This window comes from Silene latifolia, chromosome X (genome assembly GCF_048544455.1).
Source record: "Silene latifolia isolate original U9 population chromosome X, ASM4854445v1, whole genome shotgun sequence".
In the NCBI taxonomy this organism is placed as follows: Eukaryota; Viridiplantae; Streptophyta; class Magnoliopsida; order Caryophyllales; family Caryophyllaceae; genus Silene; species Silene latifolia.
In genome coordinates, this window is record NC_133537.1 from 234,517,208 (window position 1) to 234,540,712 (window position 23,505).

Below are 23,505 nucleotides of genomic sequence, written 5' to 3' on the forward strand. Positions count from 1 at the left end.
ACGGTTAATTTTCCCAAAGCCTGCAGTAAGGCCTGTCGATGCTCAAAAAACGTTGCGATCAGTTGCCAAATTGAGATTTCGGCTTTCGCTTTCTGGAGCTGTTTCAGGTTTGAGTTTTCGGGGGCCTTTGGTTGAGCGTCCACCTCTGGGACGATTTGATCATTCGTTGTTGGAACGACCATTGGATTGTTCGGATTCTGATAGGGACGTCCGGACCGGGTGAGATGTCCAATTTCTTTCGCCTGCTTCTCCTTCCCTGGGATGATATAGACATCCTCAACATTATCTCTCCATATGCCGTTAATTTCGGAGTCTCGAGGATACCTTGGAGGGGTGTTCTTCGGTGGGTAGTTCTTGTAAGGGATATTTTTGTGAGGATGGTTTTTGTGAAGGTGATTTTTATGGGGGTAGTTATTTTGAGGGTAGTTATTTTGAGGGTGATTTTCGTGAGGTCTATGCCAGAATGGTCGCGGGAGCAATCCATCCTGGGGTGGGTAGTTTTGAATGCTCGGGGAAGCCTCCCTTGGGCGCGGTGTTGGTGGATTGAAGATGAGTCGACGGTAGGCGTCGTCGAGTCAGGTGATTCTCTAAGAGAGGCTGGCTATGGCCTCTTCAGCTTGTTGAAACATAGTGAGCATAGTGGCAGCACTAAACACAAACACTCCGTCTGAATGATCTCTTCCCAAAGCATTCACCTCGTCGTCAATTGGCAGGATGAGGTTAGAGGAGTCTAGGGTCGGCTCATCATCAGAGATGGCGTGGATCCCCAAAGGATTCATCTTGTTATTCGGCTTAGTTGGTGGGGGTAAAGGCAAATCTCCCTTCTCAATCATATCTTGAATGAGGTGCTTGAGTTTGAAGAAATTTTCGGTATCATGTCCCTTCCCTCGATGATACTGACAGTAAGCACTGGGGTTCCAGAACTGGGACTTCTTGGCATCGGTCGGATCTGGGGTGGGTCCGATCGGTTGTAACTTCCCTTGGTCCATGAGCCTTTTCAGGGCACTTGCATAAGTTGACCCTATGTTGGTGAACACTCTCTGGGGGCATTCAGTTTTCTTAGCAGATGGTTCGACGAGGTTGACCTCATCAATCTTGTTCGTCTGACCGTAAGGGCGAGATCCGGTTGAGGTGGATCCCTGGTAACCTCTGCCAGTAGTCTTGGCTAAAACACCCTTTCGGAAGTCGTCCTCAATACGCGTCCCCAGAATCTGCAGATCTTGGAAGGTCTTGATATTCTGATACCTCAGTAGGTTGGCATAAATAGGGCGGAGATTGTTGACAAAATTTTCCACCAAAGCTGATTCACTGGGCTTACTGACCAATTGAGTACTCACCCTCCTCCAACAAGTTAGGAACTCAGTTAACCCTTCCGTATCGTTCTGTGTTAGCACTTCGAGAGTACGGGTATTGGCCTGGATCTCGACATTGACGGCATACTGTTTGGCAAACTCAAATGCAATCTCATCCCAAGTGGTAAGGTTTTTCGGATCAAGGGGGTAGTACCATTGGCGAGGAATCGGCTCCAAAGAGGATGGGAAGATCCGGGTAAAAAGCTCCTGTTTGACCCCTTTAATGGCCATGTAGTCCTTGAAAGCATGGATATGGTTGAGTGGGTCCTCCACTCCCTTGAACTTAGGCACATCGGTCAGGGTGAAGTTGTCAGGTAACTGGTCCCCAACAGGTTCGAACCTTCGGTTGTTCTCAAGATGGATATTGTTACCCAGGGCTAGGAGTTGTTCTTCCAAGTTTTTCAGCCTCTTCTCAATTTGAGACAGAGGTGGGGTATTGTGTTCCCCAGTTTCCTTGTTTTCCAGGGCGTCGATACGAGTCTCGACGCGATCCAGGGTGACCTTAAGAGCGGTAAGCAGGCTGGCTAGTTAATCAGTTGTGACATCTCTATTGTTATCATTGTTGTTGTTGGACGAAGCTGAAGACGGGGCCATACCTCTGAGGCAAAAAAACGGTCACATTACAACTCAATCCGACACGGTTCCAAGACTGAACGCAGACAACGCAAAGGACGAGACAAAGATCAGATTCAACAGAACGAGGTGACCGTGTGTGGTCCCTCGGTGCTGACTCGATTTATGACGTGACGGTGTTTGACCGAACTTTTGACACGAGTTCAACATGACGGCGTGACACCGTTGGACGGGTCTCGTGGTGAGACGACTCATAAATAAAGACCCATAAGTACATTTGCTTTGACTCGATAGACACGAGGCGGAATTGGAATGGTGGACTGAAGTTTTCGAAAATAGAAATTTTCAAAAAGATTCATTTGTTGCTTTAATGGACGGCTTCCAAAGATAGAAATCACCGCAAGTCGATCAGTTGAAAGGGTTGTCTTAAGTTTATTTGCAAAAGACAGTTTGAGTTTGAATCGGCTCAGAAAACAGTGCATTGTTTCCCAAAACTGTTTTTGAAAGTCAAAATTGTTTGTTTTGAAAATCGAGTTTGAAATGTTTGAAGAGGTCTTGGGGAAGGTGTATGGTCCTCGGGATCTCGAAAGTGTCTCGAGAAAAGGGTGTGTACTTTTCTCGGGTTTTGAAAGAGCCATTGTCGGCGCGAAACGGGTTAAAATCCGTGTCTAGAAGCGGCGATTATAACGGCGTGAAAAGGTGATTTGAAATGGTTATACAAAACCGGGCTTGAAAATCGTCATTACGACGGCGTAGAACTGCGTGTTTAAATGGTTATACAAAAACGGGTTTGAAAATCGTCATTACGACAGCTTAGAAAGGCGTGTTGAAATGGTTATACAAAATCAGGTTTGAAAATCGTCATTACGACGGCTTACAAAGGCGTGTTGAAATGGTTATACAAAACCAGGTTTAAAAATCGTCATTACAACGGCCTAGAAAGGCGTGTTGAAATGGTTATACAAAACCGAGTTTGAAAATCGCCATTACGACGGCCTAGAAAGGCGTGTTGAAATGGTTATACAAAACCGGGTTTGAAAATCGTCATTACGACGGCCTAGAAAGGCATGTTGAAATGGTTATACAAAACCGGGTTTGAAAATCGTCATTATGACGGCCTAAAAAGGCGTGCAACGGTCGGCGAAAGACCGAGGTTTGAAATGGCCATTATAACGGCGCAAAAGGTGATTTTGAAAGTTTGAAAATGACACGGAAGGACTTATGATCAAGTAGCACATAAGCACTCGCAGTTTCATTATATTATGCATTATGCTGACACGGGTTTTGGCTTAAAAGGGTGGGTTACACACAAAACAATCAAACCCCGATTTGCGAGAGGGATACCAATCCAAACAAAATGTGTAAGGAGGGTGGCCTAGCCTCATGCTCGGAAGTGATGAAAGCTCTTTGACGAAACAGAAATGTGTAACGTCAATGGTATGCTTGACTCAATCGGGATTCGAAACGCGGGGATGAGAAAACTCACGCTGACGAGACGAGCCAATTGGTCGAAAAGGGTTAGGTTGTGGGATCGTAATATCAATTAATGCATTCCAACCAAGACCTCGTTCGAGTCTCACCATCTAGGGATCACAAAGACGTAAGTGTCCTAGTTTTCCCCAGCGGAGTCGCCAATCTGTGGACACGGCGCACCTGCGAGCCCACTTCGATCTGTGGACGTACAACGGCCTTTTTGAAAGCCACGCTCGGCGTCGTAAAAATGCTTTCGACCGGATCGTTTTAGATCGGTCGGTTTCGTCTCGGTAAGGGTCTCGAAACGATTAGAGATGTTCGGAGTCGCCACCATGCATTTGTGGGATGCCTGGAACCCGTTCGAAATCAACTTTATACCTAGGTCAAATCGAAGCACAAAACAGCGTTTGACATAGGTACTAAAGATAAGGAAATCGTCCCTCTTTAGCATCTTATCTCTGGAATGACTCTCGTATGCCCTGGATAAGGTCGTCCACTATCCAAAGTTTCTGAGTAAGAGGTGAAGGTACGTATTGGGAAGCCCTTTAATCAGACACCTAATCCCGCCCGCGTTTAGCGGCCTCTACTGATCGATCTTGGTTGGTTGAATGCAAAAGTTGATAAAACGGTTTAAATGCATGAATGCGCATCCAATGATTTAAACCTAACATGTGAGAGCTTTCTAAGTCGGTTGATTTAATCCAAGTATCAAGTATAAGATGTCGAGTTGGATTAATGATTGATTTGCATGCAAGACGGAAATTAAACATCCATTTACCGTATTAGGTTTAGGGTGCATAACATGATCCATTTGTCTTAGTAAGGCATTTTGCAAACATGGTTTCGAATAGTCATCTGATCCATCCTATATCCGGGCTAACAAGAGTCGGGATCGTCCTAGACTAATGCTGGAAGGGAACAGGCCCTGTACCAGATGGCTATATGAGGCGCGAGCCAGCCGGCGATACAAGGGGCCTCCCTCTAATTTGTAAAATGAGAAATGGAGAGCCTGTTTAGGCACGAGTTAGGACACGGTTTATGTGTCGTGTTCTGACCTTTTAGAAAATGTTATAAAACGTATTGAAAATGGGTATTTGAACCTGGTTTGATTTGAAGGGGTCGTTTAGACCACATTTGTTGATTTAAAGAACTAGACTCGAATAATCATCATTATTTTGATAATATTCGGTGTCGGGTTTGATTTGAACAACTTGACATGAATAGTTTTGAAAGTGATTATGGACTAATTATTTTAAGTCCATTTGAATGTTATTAGTCGATACTCATCATCGTACCAGGGTTAAAATCCGGCATGGTATGTAGAACCAAAGACGACTTTGTGTTGGTGACTAATATGTTTGTTTGAAAATGTAAAGAAATGAAATAAAAGGCTTTAAAATACCTTTTAAATGTCATTAAACAAATATTATCACCGAAACACGGATTTAACCGTCATGGTATGAGGAACCAAGGGTGAAAAATGTTTTATGGTTAAAACAAGTGAAATAAAATAAAAAGGGTTCGAAAATACTTGAAATGGTAAAAACCGATTACAAATATGAAGATGGATTAAAGGGAAATGACGAGAACAAACACGGTTGATCTCTGGTCTGAGCACCCCATTTAGGCGCGGGCCAGTTGGTGACCTAAGGGGCTTCTGCCTCAGACCAAAAATCAGTTTTGGCTCGTTTATTCCATGTTTTGGTTCATGTTATGCCTGTTTTAGCATTTTATAGTCATGAAACAAATGAAAACATAATAAAAGAGGATTTTTACACCCTCATACTTACATGTTTGGTTATGGCGAGTGACCGACGTAAGTGTAACAACTCGTTTGATCGGAAAAAACTCGGTTTAAAACCGTTTTGGTAAGTAAAAAGAGTGTTTTAAATTTTTAGTGATGGTGTAGTGCTCAAAATGGTCGGTCAAGTGAGTTAATGCACGATGACGGTACCAAACAATGTGTAAGGCTCGTGTTTACGATCGGTAGGTCGTAAATACGCGTCGGGTTGTGACTTAAGATGTCGAGTCGAGAATTTTAAGGGAGAAAAGAGGGGGCGGACACTCGCGTAAATCTCAAATGGGTGGCATTTGAGGGGTATTTATAGGGAAATGGGTGGTTGTGTGAGTTTTGAGCGACGTGGCTACCTGGGCTGCTCAAAGAGGCGCGAGCCACGTCGCGGTTCTTCGAGTTGTGTTGTCACTTTTACAACAAACGCAATCATGATTTGTTCTATCCTAGGTTTTGTAGTCACATGTTTGGTACTTGACCATTCATGAATCCGGGAAAACTTAAGGTAGAAGGTTTGAAAAGTTTGGTTTTTTGTGGTTGACTCGGTTTGACTCGTTGTTGGAGTCGGGATTTGAATTTTTGAGTCGGTTTTTGGTCCGGTGCCGGTTTTGATTCTAGTTAGTGTCATTGCAACCCCGTCGTCATGCATTAAACACTCCAGGTATTTTTGAAATGTTTTGAGATGTTTTATTTTCGAAATTGTTTTAAGTTTTCCGACGTAAAGGTGTACACAAACTGTCGATAAAACGCCGCGATTCCAAAACATGTTGTAGTCCGATAATCATCGGGTGTTTGTTGGAGTCTCAGCAGATACTGGGTATCTACATTATACAACTTAACATCCATACATATTTAAAAGGTGTTTTCATGTTGTAAACTTATATTACGAGCTTAAAAAGAAGTCACATTTTATCAAGAGAGTCTTGATTTCGGAAGTGACACCTCCGTCATGAAGATGACATATTAGTTTTTAATTACTCAAGAGTAATTCAAAAGTTTGCGAAAAGAGTTTTCAAAAACACTTATACTATAATACTCCAATATGATACCGTCAAATGGCTCACTTCGAGAAAGGCCAAATCGATTGTTTATGCGCTAAAGAGTTTAGGCATATGATGACAATTGAAAGGTTAGGTAGTCCAATTTCGCAAGAAGTTGAGATTTGGCACATTTTACACTCACTTTATAGTAATTCACTCTTACTAAGTGTATAAAATATCACGAATGACTTGAAGAGAGGTCTTCGTAAGATTCATTTTTGCTTGTTGAAGCAAAGAGGAATGTGAAAGTGAGTGGGAGTTAAGAAGTATCAACCCTAGATGTATGGATAGGCTAGTTCCACTATCTTGTTATAAGATACCAAGTACGGGTCATTTCTTTGTAAAGAAGTTTACATGAATTGATAAAACGTAAGACGTCTAGCATAGGACATTTTTGTATCGAAATGGTGCTAGAGTAGCAATGATTTCGATAGGGACAAATGTACCTAAATTTGGTTTTAAAAGAATGTAATCATCAATGTTTATACATAGAAGGCATCACTGATGTGATTTAAAACAAAATGTTGTACCTACTCCTATGATAACTTGGTGGTTGGTTTAGACCACTCAAGTTAGAGGAATTTTACATTCTTCACGAAAACTAAATATTATACTATCTTGTAGATTTTAATGTCTCTAATTCGGTGAACCCAAATTGATCAAACCTCAAGTAAATTCGTTTACACGAATAAATGATAAGCACATCGAACAACCATTTGATTGTGAGTCTTATGGTATGTGTGCATGTATTATGTTTTCTCTTGCAGAAAAGAAACACAATAGTGAGGTGACTGACCATATACATACGGATGTGTAAGGACAATAGTTGGTTATATATATACTTCATTACTTTTACCGTAATGTTAAGTAGATATGAAAACCTCGTATCTATTTAATAAGACATAAAAGTGATTTTTGAAACGTGTTATATTTTCAAAATGAAGTAGTAAACCAAAAGCACGTTAAGATCAAGATGTTGATCGGGAGTTTCAAAGTAATGACTTTGAAGATCAAATGGGTAATATCAAGTAATGACCTTGATAATCACTAAGAAGATTGTGAACCAGTTCACATAATACCTTCTCCTTGGGACACCATAGAGTATGGTGTAGTCAAGTATATAAACCGAACTTTATGAGATATAGTTTGAGGTTTTTCGCAATTTTGTAAGCTATTTTCTCACTAAAAGTTTAAAACCCGACTATAATAGCCTAAATGACTCCATATGAGATATGGATAGGGAGAGTTTATGTATTTGTGAGGGTTATCCAAAGTTGAACCACTTGGTTTTTACTCCTCCAAAACGAGAACAAAGAGTTTTTGGCTCGTAATGCTGTCTTTCCAGAAAGATTTCATTTTTTTGGAAGATAGAGTGGGAGAAATTTTGAACTTACGGAAGTCCAAGACCCACAAACTGAGTACAATGCAAGAAGCTGTTCTTTATTGAGGCTCAGTGGTGAGTACAATGCAAGAAGACGTTCTTTATTGTGGCTCAGTGGTTATAAGGAGATAATTTTGCGATAATATTGCGTTACTTTTCAAAAGTGACGAATCTTAAACCCTCATCAAAGGCTTTTTCTATAGTATGAACTCTATGTGATGGCGTGTCGCCATGCAATTCGAATTGATCTCCTTGCACACGATGCGATAAGGAAGGAAACACGAGATGTTTTCAAAGACATGATTTAAGGTGAATACTTTGTTAGGTTACCTTGATCTTGTCGTAAAGGTTACATAAGATGTTTAAAATTTGGGTTGGTTATAGAGAGTTTGTGACAACCCAAATGCCTTTATCAATTCGTATATTCTTAGCAATATAGCCTCTCATGAGGATGAGATTCGACAAAAGAATAACGAAATTATTTCCTTGGGAGAAATTTTGTTGATCTTGTCAATGTTAAGAAGCCTAGCATGTTTGAAAGATCCCTTTTGTGATCTTATATACGTCAAAGAGTTGGAACTTTGGGTTCAATCATGTAGTCTATCAAAACGGTATTACTCGAGTGTCGAGATAACATGATGATACATGGAGTTTAGTGGGAGCTAAAGTGAGTTTCTTAGTCTAAAATATGTGTTTGACATATTAGTGACTAGAAATATTCTCGGGTGAATACTTGAGAGTAGCATGGCGCATATTAAATATCCGGATCTAATGAGATAGATATCTATGGATTGTAGCATTATAGTCAAGAGACTTATGTGATAAGATTCTTGACTCGGTCAAGTTGTTCAACAATTTATATGATCTCTTGTGCTTCCGCTGCAGGATCTATTAAATATGCTAAAAGCTTCTCTCGTCGGGACTTATCATGTTGAGAATATGAGAAGTCATTACCAATCATTTCCTAGTGAGTGTCACTATATTATTATCAAGAGCATCCTTGAGTACTTGAGAAGCACTGAGGATTTACTCTTGTAGTTTGAAGGAATTTATGAATTTTGTGTAAAAGGATTACACGGAAACATTTCTATGCTTATAAGATGTTATGGGCCTCGTTAAGGAATGGTTAGCATGTAAGAATGTTATGTGCATAAATAATAATATGTATAAGAAGTTATACATATGTGTATAAGAAGTTATACATGTATAAAGCAAACATGTATGAGGAGTCATACATAAAAGATGTCATATAAAGGATGTGTATGTATAAAGTTATACGTACAAATCATGAACAAAAGCTAAGTACATTACAACATTCGATGTTGTAAGAGAGATAGTTGATAACCAGAATTTAATGGGACTAGAGTAGTTCTGTTAGCCGAATATCGTCACCCGAGAGACTGTGAAAACAAAGGGAGTGTTTGACTGGCTTTAGAACCAGAGTCTAAAAACTTGTTTAGACGTGTACTTAGAAATGCTCTATGTGACGAAAATATTGCATAGAACAAAGGAAAAAGCAATGAAAATTAGAGTGATGCAACTGTTGCAAATCCTCTAACCAAAGTTGTTGGCATAAGGTAGACATGATGGTTATGTCATCTCAATGTGATTGAGGAGTATACCTTTATTGCTAAAGATCGTTATGTAAATATTGGATAGAGAATTGATATTTACATAAGTGATGATCGCATTCATTGTTAGAGTTTCTTTAAGAACTCAATTATTCAGTTTGACTGAAAACATTGAATACCTTGTTTATGTGAATAAGTTCTGGAGACAATGATGAACACTATTCAAGTGAATAAGATGAACATTGTATTTTGTCCCTAGTCACTTAATGAGGTGGCGTCTCGGAGTGACTAGATTGTAAGTCGATTGATGGTTGATCAACACCATAAGGTAATGCGTGATGACTAGTCGATTACATAGGCAGAGTGTGTGACACTTTGCCGGACAGTGACCATTTAGAGAGTCCCTAAGTTCTATTATAGACGCTTGGTCGTGGCAGGGATCTCTAAGATGTTGTAATGAGTCGATTCTTTTGACTGGAGACTATTATCTGAGCAAGCGCAGTTTGCGAGTGACTTTGGTTTTTGTCCTAGGTCGTGCCGTGAAAGGAGGCCAAAAGGGCATTTACTAGGTCATGGTGATCTGTATTGTGCAATAGGATAGATAGGGCATACAGGAATTGTCCACCCACGTTGGGTAAACTATATCTCAAGGCCACTCGAGGAGTTAATGACTACAAATGCATGGCCACGCTCGGAAGTAATCTGTGAGAGATTTTTCCGGTCAGGTAGTCACACTCCCGATCGAGAAAACCACTCGCGATATGTTCGTGTGCAAGTGCGACCTGAAAGACACCTTGCATTGAGTGTGAGATTAAAACGGGCAAGATAATTGGTAGCGCACACCTTGTGTCAGACAAGTGGGAGATTGTTGGAGTTGGTGTCCTCCACAATAGTGCATTTACATAATAAATCTCATTAAAGGAATATCATCAGATATTTAATTATTTGATCCTCGTTAGTTGATTAACGTAAATCAATAACGGTTGGCTGACTAGAGTTTGACGTTATTGTCGTGAGACGGCGGTGATCAACTGACCCCTTTCGGTCACACCTAAAGGAACGAACCCCAATTGACAACTAATTAATTGTATGAGATACAATTTATTTAGTCCCTTGATTTATAGACTAAAAGGTTAGTCGATTATTTTTAGAGAGATTTCGAGTTGCGAACTCGAGGTACGGCAGTTATTATTTATTTATGCGATAATTGAATAATAAATTTTGGGAGACGGGTTTTAGTTAATTAATTGTTAATTCACTAAAATTGTACTAATTGATTAATGTGATTAATATTAGTACGTAAATAATATGTGTCGTGGTACACGTATATTTACGGAGTGATTTGGACGAATTAATTATGGAAGTATTTAAACATGAAACGATGTTTAAAATAAAATTACACGTATTTGTGCGACAAATATGAGAACCAACATGGACCCGTAAATGGGCAAGTGAACCGTGTAAAATAGAGTAGTGGATGATTACACACATAATCATTTCACCTTACCTTATATATGATCGAGGCCATTTCGTGTTCACAATTAAGTATATGTGGTCGTTGGTCAATGGTCGATACAAAACACAATTTATACTTCACAAACAACTCTACAATTAGTAAAGAGGCAAGTAAAGGTCGGATCCCAAGGGACGGGTATTGAAATGAGAATTCTATTGTAACTAGTAGTGTCTAGGGGTGTCACAAATTGGGTTGATGTAGAAGGTCACTAAACTAGAATAACAATGAAAATAAACTAGCAAGATGAATAAAATAAGGGGTGTAAACAATTGATTAAAAGCACAAGGGTGTCATGGGTTCATAGGGGAATCATGGGATATGATCATACAAACATGTTCTCAAATTATAAGCAAGCAATTATTGTTGTGATGGATTGAGTTGGGTTATATCTTACAATCCTAGGAAAGTTTGGGTCCCGGAGCCGAATCGATTAGATTGTACAACACCTACAAGTCGACTTAATCTTTCCTACTCAACACATGCATGGTCTAACAAGACTCGAGTTGGGTTATGTCTTACAAGTCAAGTTGAAAGGATAGAAGATGATAGTAAATGCAAGGATTCATAGGCTTAGCATTTCATCAAATATAACATGTGCATGTATTAAGATCAAAACAAGCAAGCAAATAAGATATGAAAGCATATTGATTTAAGCATGAATCATTCCCCATGTTGGTTTCCCCTAATCACCCATTAAACCCTAGCTAAGAGACTACTCACTCATTATCATGTTGATCATGCTAGAAAGGTTGTCAATCATACTAACATAATGAAACATGATGAATAAATAAAAGTAATTAACAATAATTAAAAAGGGATTAAGAGATTATACCTACTAATGATTCCAATAATAAAGCAAGAATAATAGAAGTACTTGAATCCTAGATTGAGAGGTTGTCAATCTCCCAATAATAACCCAAATAATCTTCAATTACCCAAAATAAAGGAAGAACAAGAGAGAGATTAAAGAACTAAAACTTGGATTAAAACTTGATTAATACTTGATTAATACTTGATTACAATATTGAAGAGAGATTTGATTGATATTAACTACACTAATTATTGATAAGAAGAACATGCTCCTCTAATTAGCCTAATGGGGTATTTATAGTGAAAATTAGGGAGGATGCATTAGGGTTAACTAAGGGCTAAACTAGTAATTACACTTTTTAAGTTGAGCAAAGAGAATCCGGTATTTTCCGAGAGAAGGGCTTCTCTTTTCGTAGCTTGAAAAATGAAAACCGTACTGTACTGAAATCCGTGCGGATTGGTGTCGGGACGGCCGGATCTGGGCTGAGGAATCCGAGCGGATTCGGGAGAGGGACGCTCGGATTGTGCTGGGGGAATCCGAGCGGATTCCAAGGTGGGACGCTCGGATTGGGCTGGACGGACGGATTGTCTGCAATCCGTTCGGATTGTTGGTCAGCTTCAATTCTTCTTCTTTTTCTTCCCTTTTCTTCATAAATTCCTTGGGGATTTCCTCGGGGACTCAAGGATCCTTTTCTCAACATTGTTCTTCTACTATGATATGTACAAAGGCCTTCTAGTCTTGTCTCTCCTTGATGCTTGGTCATTGAATACAATCAATTTAGCCTCGTTTTGCCATGAAAATGCAAGATTCTTACTCCTTTCCTACCAAGGGATCAAAATCTCAAAGAATATGCAAAACAAAGAACTAAAGATAAGAAATGACCCAAATAGGCACTAAAAAGCATGGAAACAATGGTAATTCGGGGGCTAAATATGCGCCAATTATGGTCACATCAAATATCCCCAAACCGAACCTTTGCTCGTCCCGAGTAAAGAGGTGACAAAGACTAGGACCAATACTAACCTAACCTAATAATAATAGCCGATATGAGACAATTAGCGGGTCTCACTCCGCCCCTTCAACTCACAACAAGACAACCATGAGGTAGGATGCCTTCTTACAAGGCAAGGTGGGTCTTGCCAAAATGGCGACACATCCAAACATTAAAGCACATAAAATCACATAATGGATGCATCTACAAAAAGAATAGCCACTTTCCTCATCTAAGTGGCGGAAATTATCTACAAGGGAAGCAATTCAAGGGCACACAATCCTTCATAGATGCAATTTGTTCAAACTACTAGGCCTAGAAGGATACCAATAAATCACCTCCAAGTTGTGTCAAGCTAGGGTACCTTTGTCCTCAATCGTTAAATGCTTTTGTCAAGAGTAGACCCCCTATGGTGTTAGAAACACTGGAGGATCGCGGAATTCCCCCTCTTGCCTAGACAAGAAGAAGGGTCGTCCCCTCTCTACCATGCACAAAAATGGATATGATGGATAAAGGGATTGATAGATATTTGAGTTTCATTTTGGGAGTTTGCTTTCATTTTTGTTTTTCCCCCCAATTTCATTTGGCATTTGACATTTGAGAACACTTTCTTGCCATTTCTTTTTGATTTTTGGCTTTTCAATACTTGACAACTTTTTTGCATTTCTTTTTGAACATTTTCAAAGTCACCCCAATTAGTAACGAGGGTGCCTTGTTTTTGAAGCTTAGGAGTTCTATTTTTGCTCCTCTTTTTATTTGATGCATTTTTGCAAACTTTCTTTCACTTTTCATTTCTTTGAACTCAAATTGATTTCTTTTTGTGCCCATTCCCTTTGATGACAAAAATGTATGGTAGAACATGGATGAATGATGGAAGTATGCATGGTTTCAAGGGTCACCTTGGAATAAACGGTAGCCAAGGAGTTATCACACCACAAGGTACTCTTGACTAGGTCTTAAACCATGGGTCAAAGGATACTAGCATGACACATCCTAGGGTGTTTTACAAGTATTCTAACAAGCAAAGTCTTAAGAATAAAAAGCATCTACTAGGGCCTATATACACTTGTCAAGCTTCCCAAGTAGACGGTTTCGCAAAATTTTTCTAACATGCAACTACATGCCATGATGCAACTAACATATACACATCCTAATGCAAATGATTCTACCAACTAATATGGCATATAAGCTAAATGCAATCCTAAGTTCACATTGTTTTACCGCATCAATCAAAATAAAGCCACATAGTCATTAACATAAAGAGGAAAAAGGAGATTGGAAAGATCATACCATGCGGTCTTCAATATCCTCATGTCTCGGATGTGGCGTAGTCAATCAAAGTGAACAAGGATAAAACAAACACAATATATACAAAGCAATATATACAAGACTACACTACAAAGGAAATGAACATGTTTTTGTGTTTTTGAATTTTTTTCAAATTTTTATGGGTTTTTTGAATAAAAGTTAAGTGTTAGAATTCCCATCCCCACACTAATATGGGCATTGTCCTCAATGGCCAAAATGATGGAAATTATGCAAAAATGATGCATGATTTCTATACTAAATGCAATTCTACACTAAGCTATACTACATGATGCATGGTTTTTGTTATGACGGAGAGAATAATTTAGATTACCTCCCGTTGTGTATGCATTAACTTCCCCAAACCAAATAAGACACTATTGCTAATGTCAAGGATGGGTATAGTTCATGCACACACTATGCTATGCATGAAACTAGATTGTCATTTTGGATTTTACAAATGGGAACAATTAAAGAACACCTCAATGGAACCGAGGTGTGAGTCCTTTGATGTTGCTAGGACTACTCCAACAATGATCAAAATGAAATAAAATACAAAGAGATATAGACAAACCGTGGGAGAGTAGGAGTCTCCAAGGCTAGTCTTCCATCATGCTATCATCATCATCACTTCCCTCATGAGAAGTGGTCACATTGCCACTTTCCTTGTCACTTTCTTCTTCCTCATCATCATCTTCACCATCTCTTTCTCCATCTCCACTTGCTTCTTCCTCAATATTATCATCAATTTCTTCACCATTTCCAACAACCTCATTGTCTTCCACCACGTCCCTAGATGCACCCGGAAATAAGGCTTCTTTATCCGCCCAACTAGGCAAAGGACAAAATGGATCAAGGAGTCCTTGCCTAGCTAGATGTAGGAGGGGAGGATATTGAGCCAAATAAGCATTCTTCCGATCTTCATAAGCTTGCTTGTGCATGGCTTTCATAAGAAGAGTGACATAGTCTTTCCCAATTTCAACTCCTTGCGGTTTGAACTCTTCATACACAAAGGGGTAAGGCGGTATAACAATGGAAGAGGAGGGAGTTTCATGATCACCCTTTTGTTGTTGAATGATGTACTCGGCTTCTTCGGATAGGGGAAGTAAATAGTTGGTCCGGTGGACACTTAGACGACAAATCTTCGCGGGTAAAGTGAATGATCGAGCCTCACTAGTAAGCCACCCATACTTGGTGTCAAGGGGATTGTGAGCAACCCACTTGAACTTGTTAATCATGATAGACATATCAATAAGATGGCCACCTTCCTTTGCCTTGTACTTGATATCCTTATTGAAATTAGGATCAAAGTGCTTGGCTAGGACCGTGACTAGGCCGCCATTAACAATAACGGTTGTACCCTTCTTCCCACTATCAACATGGAGCCATCTATCAACCAATAGCCTCAAAGAATTGTAAGGCTTGGTATGAATTCTTCCAATATTCAAAGCCGATTCAAGGAGAATAAAATCAAGTCTTGTGAAATGATTGGTGTCTTTCCTAGCAATTATGGTATTTCCCACAACTTTGTGCCATACTCTTATGCCCGGATGATGGACCAAAAGAGCACGACAAGCATAAAAATCATCAAATTTCTTCCCGGAGATTGCCTCCCAAAGAGGCTCGGGGTCATACTTCCCATATTGCTTAAAGTATCTCGATTCATCGCTAAGACCCAAAATTTCACCCAATTCCTTAAAGGTAATGCGTCTACTAATGTTAGCTAGACGAAACTCAAGATTTTCCCTATTCTCAACTTTGGTGACTTTTAAAGAACTTAAGAATTCCAAGACAAGGGAGGGGTATGTTACTTCCTTTGTTTCAAACAATTTCTTCAAACCCATGGCATTGAAAAAGGCTTTTGTTTGTTCAAGAACACCCAATTTTTCCAAAGCATCTTTACATATGAATTTGGTGGTTTGAATTGATTTCAAAGCAAACTTGGCAAATGTCTTTCTATGGGTATCGGAAATAAAAGTTACCTCCGGATAATGCAAGAGTTGATCGATTACCGGAGTAGAAGGCGATGCTCCCATAGAAGTTTGTTGTTGTTGTTGTTGCACTTCCAAGTTTGGTGTTGCTACCACCATTGTCAAAGCTTTCTTTGTTTGGAGAGCTTTTTGCCTTTGAGAGAGAGCCTTTGCCTTTTGTGCCTTTGTTGCCTTTGTTGCACCCTTTGTCCTTGCCATTTGATGAACTAACCAAGAAAAGAATCAAAAATCTTCAATTTGTAGAATGCCCAAATCGATTTGAAGGTGAAAGGCTTTGCCTTTATGAAATCAAAAATCGACTCAAAGGTTGAAGAATTTGTTCTTGGTTTTGATTGTTATTGAAGATGGAGTGATTGATTTGTTGTTTGAAGGATGGTTTGATTTGATTTTGGTGGATTTTGTTGAGGGTTTTTGTTTTTGTGATGGAGAGGATGAGGGTTTTGATGTTGTGGGTAGTGTTTGTGAATGAATGAATGAATGAATGAAGGTAGGGTGGGTTATAAAGAAGTCGACAATTTCAAAACGCAGGGACAATCCGTGCGGATTGGGCGCAATCCGTGCGGATTCTACGGCTTCAAAATTTTCAAAATCCCGCCTAGAGACGGGCGGATTAAGGGAATCCGCTCGGATTCTTTTGAGGGACGGGCGGATTTTGTGCGGGACGGACGGATTTCAGTCCGAGATTTTCTTTGTTTTCTTCAACAAAGACGGGCGTCTTGTATAAAAGACGGACGGATTACGTGAGACGGGCGTCTTTCCGAAAATCCGCTCGGATTCTTTAACGATCAAGAAATTTGCAATTTCAGCTCAGCCAGACGGGCGTCTTCTCGCAGGACGCTCGGATTTGCTGCAGACGGGCGGATTCTCGGAATCCGCTCGGTTCTGTCCTTTGTACCCGGATTCACTTCATTCGTGCACAATGCATTTCCCTTTACCATTCTTCCATTCTTCTTCATTTCTTGTGCTCTTCATTGTGGGGGCACTACTAAGGCATGAATAGCCTAGGCAATTGCCATCCCCACACTAAGGTAAAGCACTACACATCAATTGAAATTGTTAGTCCCTCCCTCACTTCTCTCTTACATGACAATTATTTTGATCAAAGTAAATAAAATCCAAAAATGACAAAAATGCAATACAAGAATTGAAATGTAAGTTAGGGAGTTAGAAATATTTACAAGTGGTGGTTTAGGGAGGACTCCACCAAACTCTCATTCTTGATGAGATGTCAAGGGGGCATGTCCAAGGTGTTGTTGATGTTGCTCAACACCTTGAAGAAGTAATCAAAAGCTTGTTCATTGTTATGGTAGAGGTCCTCAATAGACCGTGCCCCTTGTTGTTGATCATGATCGATGGCATGCCCAATGTAGGGATTAAAGACCCCTTCAAATTCGTCATCCCAAAGACCACAAACTTCATTGAGTTGATCATTGAAAATCTCTTGCTTAGATGGAGACAACTCTCCCAATTTCTTCTCTTGGCCAATGAGGCCATCCTCTTCTTCCTTGGTTGATTTTGATGAGCTTTGCAAGCTCTCCTTGTCATAATTCACTTGCTCTTTGAATGGAGCATCTTCAATTTTCTTCTTCCATTGGAGTTCCGATTTCTTCCTTTCATCTTTCCGGCTATAATGATCAATCATGAAACATGGCTCATGCAAACGAGGAGGTCTCATGGTCTTGTCAAGATTAAAAGTTATGCTTTCATCTCCCACTTCTAGAGTGAGCTCTCCATGTTTCACATCAATCACCGCACCCGCGGTGTGTAGGAAAGGTCTTCCTAAGATGATTGGAATGTTGGAATCTTCCTCCATATCAACAATGACAAAGTCCACCGGGATGAAAAACTTCCCAATTCGCACGGGGACATCTTCCCATATCCCTAATGGTGTCTTCGTCGATCTATCGGCCATTTGAAGTGTGATATTGGTGCATTTAAGCTCTCCCATTCCCAACCTTTTACTTACCGAGTATGGCATGACACTCACACTAGCCCCTAGATCACATAAGGCTTTGTTGATCGTCGTGTCGCCAATGGTACACGGTATTGAGAAGCTTCCCGGATCCTTTAACTTTGGAGGTGAACTCCCTTGAAGTATTGCACTACTCACCTTAGTGAAGGCGATAGTCTCAAGTTTCCGCATCGACTTCTTCTTCGTGAGGATATCTTTCATGTACTTTGCATAGGTCGGTACGTGATTGATTAATTCCGTGAAAGGAATTGAGACTTCTAAATTCTTCACAATTTCCATGAACTTTCCAAGTTGATCATCAAATTTGGGCTTGGCTTGACGACTTGGAAAAGGAAGTCTAATCACAATGGGCTCCTTCTCTTTGGCCTTGTCTTCATTTTTCTTTGAACTTTCTTCTTTTGATGATTCTCCTTCTTTGGAGTTTTGCACAACAACTTCATTCTCACTAGCTTTCACAACTTCATCCTCAACTTGCTTCTTCGGTGCTTCATATCTTGTACCACTTCTCAAGTGAATGGCACTAACCGTTTCATGTCTAGGGGGATTACTTTGAGGTGGTAATTGCCCCTTTTGTCTTTGTGAGCTTGAAGATGCTAGTTGAGTCAATTGTGTTTCCAACATCTTTGTGTGAGCTAGAATGTTGTTGATGGTGGTGTCTTTTGCTTGGCTATCTTTTTGCATTTGGGTGAAAAATTCTTGTTGATTCTTTTGCATTTGGAGGACCGCTTTTTGGACATCAAAACCTTGGTCATTTTGGTGATTGTATGGATTTTGATTTTGGTAACCTTGGTTTTGATTGTAAAAGGGTCTTTGATTTTGGTTCCTCATGGGTGGTGGAGTGTATGTTGTTTGAGGGTTTTGAACATTTTGGCTTTTGTATGAGAGATTTGGATGGAACTTGGTGTTTTCATTGTAAAAATTTGAATAAGGGGTACCACTTTTGTAAGCTTGGAAAGGATTAACTGGTTCGGTTGTTCCCCTACACTCACTTGAGTCATGACCCAAAGTTCCACAATTCTCACATATCCCACTTGGGATTGATGAGGATGCCGTCATGGCATTGACATGATGCTTTGATGATTTCGAGTTTTCCTCAAGTCTAGCCATAGCTTGTTCAAACTTCAAGTTGATTGTGTCAATGTGAGCACTAAGTTGAGCACCCAATTGAGTAACGGAGTCCACTTCATACTTTCCTCCTCTAGTAGCCTTGCGAGGCCTACTATATTGTGAATTATGGACCGCCATTTCCTCAATCTTGTTCCATGTTTGATTGTCATCAACTTCGGTGAACATTCCATTTGATCCCATATTGAGAATGTTCCTTGAATCTTCATATAAACCATTCCAAAATTGTTGCACTAAAAACCATTCGCTAAGTCCATGGTGAGGACATGAGCGACAAATACCTTTGAACCGCTCCCAAGCTTCATACAAAGATTCTTCATCCCTTTGCTTAAAACCCGTAATTTGAGCTCTTAGCATGTTAGTCTTTTCCGGTGGGTAGAATTTTTTGTAGAAAGCTAGAGCTAGCTTCTTCCAAGAATCTATTGCAAGGGTGGCCTTATCAAGGCCCTTCAACCATTGCTTTGCGGTGCCGATTAACGAAAAAGGAAATAAGACCCATCTTATTTGGTCTTGAGTCACGCCCGTTTGAGAGATAGCATCACAATAATCGCAAAAGGTTTCCATATGAGAATGAGGGTCCTCACTAGGCATCCCCCGAATTGGCTCCTCTCAACTAGTTGGATGAAGGCGGACTTGGCAATAAAATTACCGGTGAGATGTTGCGGTGTAGGAGTACCATTTGGTAGATCCTCCTCGGTGGGTATAGAGTGTGACGAGAATTTAGGCATTGTAGGTGGATTTTGTGTGGTATTGTTTAATGGGTTTTCTTCTCCTTCTATTGCGAAAGGATTGACAAACTCACTAGTGGGTTGAACAACTTCACCAACACCTCCCAAATTCCTCCTAACAAGTCTCCTATTATTCGTCAAGGTTCTTTCGATTTCACGGTCAAAAGGTAACAAATCTCTTTGTAACCTTCTAGACATGCAAAATATCAAACAACTCGAAAACAATTAGAACAAACCTTGAGGAGTTTTACTTCCCCAAGGTGAAAAAGACACAACTAATAACAATCAAAGAAATCTTAAATCAATTAAACACCGTCCCGTCACAGAACGCGCCATTTTTGATCGAGGCCATTTCGTGTTCACAATTAAGTATATGTGGTCGTTGGTCAATGGTCGATACAAAACACAATTTATACTTCACAAACAACTCTACAATTAGTAAAGAGGCAAGTAAAGGTCGGATCCCAAGGGACGGGTATTGAAATGAGAATTCTATTGTAACTAGTAGTGTCTAGGGGTGTCACAAATTGGGTTGATGTAGAAGGTCACTAAACTAGAATAACAATGAAAATAAACTAGCAAGATGAATAAAATAAGGGGTGTAAACAATTGATTAAAAGCACTAGGGTGTCATGGGTTCATAGGGGAATCATGGGATATGATCATACAAACATGTTCTCAAATTATAAGCAAGCAATTATTGTTGTGATGGATTGAGTTGGGTTATATCTTACAATCCTAGGAAAGTTTGGGTCCGGAGCCGAATCGATTAGATTGTACAACACCTACAAGTCGACTTAATCTTTCCTACTCAACACATGCATGGTCTAACAAGACTCGAGTTGGGTTATGTCTTACAAGTCAAGTTGAAAGGATAGAAGATGATAGTAAATGCAAGGATTCATAGGCTTAGCATTTCATCAAATATAACATGTGCATGTATTAAGATCAAAACAAGCAAGCAAATAAGATATGAAAGCATATTGATTTAAGCATGAATCATTCCCCATGTTGGTTTCCCCTAATCACCCATTAAACCCTAGCTAAGAGACTACTCACTCATTATCATGTTGATCATGCTAGAAAGGTTGTCAATCATACTAACATAATGAAACATGATGAATAAATGAAAGTAATTAACAATAATTAAAAAGGGATTAAGAGATTATACCTACTAATGATTCCAATAATAAAGCAAGAATAATAGAAGTACTTGAATCCTAGATTGAGAGGTTGTCAATCTCCCAATAATAACCCAAATAATCTTCAATTACCCAAAATAAAGGAAGAACAAGAGAGAGATTAAAGAACTAAAACTTGGATTAAAACTTGATTAATACTTGATTAATACTTGATTAATACTTGATTACAATATTGAAGAGAGATTTGATTGATATTAACTACACTAATTATTGATAAGAAGAACATGCTCCTCTAATTAGCCTAATGGGGTATTTATAGTGAAAATTAGGGAGGATTCATTAGGGTTAACTAAGGGCTAAACTAGTAATTACACTTTTTAAGTTGAGCAAGGAGAATCCGGTATTTTCCGAGAGAAGGGCTTCTCTTTTCGTAGCTTGAAGAATGAAAGCCGTGCTGTACTGAAATCCGTGCGGATTGGTGTCGGGACGGCCGGATCTGGGCTGAGGAATCCGAGCGGATTCGGGAGAGGGACGCTCGGATTATGCTGGGGGAATCCGAGCGGATTCCAAGGTGGGACGCTCGGATTGGGCTGGACGGACGGATTGTCTGCAATCCGTTCGGATTGTTGGTCAGCTTCAATTCTTCTTCTTTTTCTTCCCTTTTCTTCATAAATTCCTTGGGGATTTCCTCGGGGACTCAAGGATCCTTTTCTCAACATTGTTCTTCTACTATGATATGTACAAAGGCCTTCTAGTCTTGTCTCTCCTTGATGCTTGGTCATTGAATACAATCAATTTAGCCTCGTTTTGCCATGAAAATGCAAGATTCTTACTCCTTTCCTACCAAGGGATCAAAATCTCAAAGAATATGCAAAACAAAGAACTAAAGATAAGAAATGACCCAAATAGGCACTAAAAAGCATGGAAACAATGGTAATTCGGGGGCTAAATATGCGCCAATTATGGTCACATCAATATACTACCATAAGTTATCTTATATAGACTTTGCATGTGATATAAGATTAAATAATATAAGACAATTTGTCCACTACCACACTTCACATCCACCCGCCACTTTTCCCTTTCTTATACTACATCCTTTGTTCATTTTTCTACACAACATCATTTGTATGTTTTGCATGTGAACAAAAAAAATCTATCATCTCTCTAAAAATCATTATTCATCTTAACTAAGAAGTTAGTAATCCTTTTTATTACTAAGAAATGTTAGTAATATTACAAATAATATCAAGGGTAATATTTTGACAAGTTTCTAGTTGAATACTAGTTATTATTTTTGGGTAAGTTCTTGGGTGCATCTTGAAGGAGATCTTATCTTTGAAGATTTGTAAGGAGGATCATCCATTTGTTATAAGCTCAAGAACAAACTAGTAAGGTGAACTAATTTGTGCCCTTTTTACCATAAAATCAATGTAAGGAAATTGTTTTTCCTTAAACTTTCATTTTCATGCTTTTATATTTGCATGCATGTTACATAGATCACCTAAATGATAAATTATGAGATAATTTATTTTTATTAGAGAGTCTAATATGGATCTATGATCTTTCAAAGATCGCATGGTATGATCTTTCTAATCTCTTTTTCCTCTCTATGTTAATGATTATGTGGCTTTATTTTGATTGATGCGGTATACATCAATGTGATTTTAGGAGTTGCATTTAGTTTATATGACATACTAGTTGATAGAAGCATTTGCATTAGGTTTTATAAATGTTAGTTGCATCATGGCATGTAGTTGCATTTTAGGAAAATTTTTGTGATAACATCTATTTGGGAAACTTGACAAGTGTATATAAGGTCCTTGTAGATACTTTTTCTTCTTGAGACTATGCTCACTAGAATGCTTCTAAAACACCCTAGGATGTGTCATGCTAGTATCCTTTGACCCATGGATTAAGGCCTAGTCAAGAGTACCTTGTGGTGTGATAACTCCTTGGCTACCGTTTATTCCAAGGTGACCTTTGAAGCCATTCAACCATCTTCCATTTCTATCACATTTTGTCAACAAAAAGGGAATGGGCACAAAAATTATCAATTTGAGTTCAAGCATTGAAATGAAAAAAATTTAAAAAGTTTGCAATTTACATCAAAGAAAAGAGGAGTACGAAAACGAGAACTCCTATGCTTCAAATATAAGCACCCTCGTTACAAATTAGGGTGACTTTTAAAATGTTCAAAAAATGCAAAAGTTGAAAATTGTCAAGTATTGGAATGCCAAACATCAAGAAATGGCAAAAAGAAATTGTTCTAAAAAAAATGTCAAATGCCACAAGAAATTGGGGGGAATAACAAAATCAAACGCAAACTCCCATCATGAAACTCAAAATACATTGACCCTTTTTCCATTGATCCCACTTTTATGCATGGTGGAGAAGGGACGACCCTTCTTCTTGTCTAGGCAAGAAGGGGAATTCTGCGATCGTACAGTGTTTCTAACACCATAAGGAGTTTACTCTAGACGAAAGCATTTAACGATTGAGGACAAAGGTACCCTAGCTTGACCCAACTTGGAGGTGATTTATTGGTATCCTCTTACGCTTAGTAGTTTGAAGAAACCGTATCTATGATGGAGTGTGTACCCTTAGATTGCTTCCCTTTTACATAAGTTCCGCCACTTAGATGAGGAAAGTGGCTATTCTTTTGTAGATGCATCAATTACTTATTTTGTGTGCTTAATGCTTGGATGTATCGCCATTTTGGCAAGCCCCACCTTGCCTTAC

General features: G+C 39.3%; 1 non-coding gene across 1 annotated transcript; it reads left to right on the plus strand.

Moving 5' to 3' along the window:
* The first annotated feature begins 19,143 nt into the window (after nt 1–19,143).
* Nucleotides 19,144–19,250, plus strand: LOC141626031 (small nucleolar RNA R71). Its single transcript, XR_012535763.1, has one exon. It is a non-coding gene; the product is annotated as a small nucleolar RNA R71 (small nucleolar RNA).
* The last annotated feature ends 4,255 nt before the right edge of the window (nt 19,251–23,505 follow it).